Source organism: Capricornis sumatraensis, chromosome 11 (genome assembly GCF_032405125.1).
Source record: "Capricornis sumatraensis isolate serow.1 chromosome 11, serow.2, whole genome shotgun sequence".
Lineage (NCBI taxonomy): Eukaryota > Metazoa > Chordata > Mammalia > Artiodactyla > Bovidae > Capricornis > Capricornis sumatraensis.
Genome location: NC_091079.1, coordinates 32,033,107 through 32,034,397, shown reverse-complemented (window position 1 = coordinate 32,034,397; position 1,291 = coordinate 32,033,107).

Sequence of the window (1,291 nt, the reverse complement as noted above, 5' to 3'; positions counted from 1 at the left end):
CCGGCCTGAGGTTGGAGGCCTTGGCTTCCCTCTCCCAGCCCCATCCCTGCCCCCGGGCCTCCCAGCGCGGAAGAAGGAGTCTGTGCAGCCTGTTCCCTACCCTCCTTTGCCTCCTTTGAACCGAGCCTTGTTCCAAGAATTTGGGGCCGCTCTGGCTGCACAGCAGGGTTGAGCTGCTCCCTCAGGCCCCGTGCATGGAGCTGGCAGCTCCCTGGGAAAGTTTCCTTTCCCTTTTATTTCTGGCACACAGAGTGGATTCCCCGCCCTGCCCTGGACCGTGCATCCTAGGGGTTATTTGAGTTGAATCCCAAAGGAGCATCTTGTTCTGCCGCATCAGTGAGGCAGAGTAAGAAAGCTGAAAACCCCTGTCTTCCTCCCTCCCAAAAGCCTTTGACCACTGCGCCCCCCGCCTCCGGCCTGGGCCCGAAGCCCCCTCCCTCATTCCTCCAGCCTTGTTTTCACATCTGTTGAGCCAAGTCACTAGGCTCCTTACTGTCTTTGGAGGTCATCTAGTGTAATGGTGAGCCAGTTTTTCCTACCCGATGACCAATTCAGGAAACATGAAGGCATTTGTGGGCTCCCTTTTTGTTTTTCCATCTATGTTGAAAATTACTCGTTAGATCCAGGATCAGGCCAGTGGTGTATCTTCTCACTACTTGGATTATCCACTTCCTAGGAGGGAAGACCCTTATTAAGAAGGGCCAGTGCTCTTCGGCCATTTATAGCTGGACACATTTCAGCAGCGTGGGCGGGGCCAGCCTTTCCTGCTCTTCCTTCTCAGAGTAGATTTCAGGCCACGGGCTTCTGACTGTTGGTCTAATTCCTTGCTGGACAAACAAGGGACACTGAGGTCCAGAGTGGATGTGGCATTCCCGAGGGAGAGACTCTTGTAAGATTCCGGGTAAAACATTATTATTATTGATAACAACAACATGCCTGCTCAGTCGCTCAGTCGTGTCCGACTCCTTTGCGCCCCCGTGGACTGTAGCCCACCAGGCTCCTCTGTCCATGGGGTTCTCCAGGCAAGAATACTGGAGTAGGTTGCCATTTCCTCCTCCAGGGGATCTTCCCGACCCAGGGATCAAACCCAGGGCTCCTGCATTGGCGGGCGGGTTCTTCACCACTGAGCCACCTGGGAAGCCCAGTAACAACAACAGTAACACCAAGGAGCAGCAGTAGCCTCTGCAGAGCGCAAGGCTTGTACTTTTCAGCTGGGACAGTGAAGGCTCTGGCATCCCCTCCCTTGTGTGTGGCAGCCCAAGCCTCGCGGTGTTTGTGTTTCTCCTCAGCC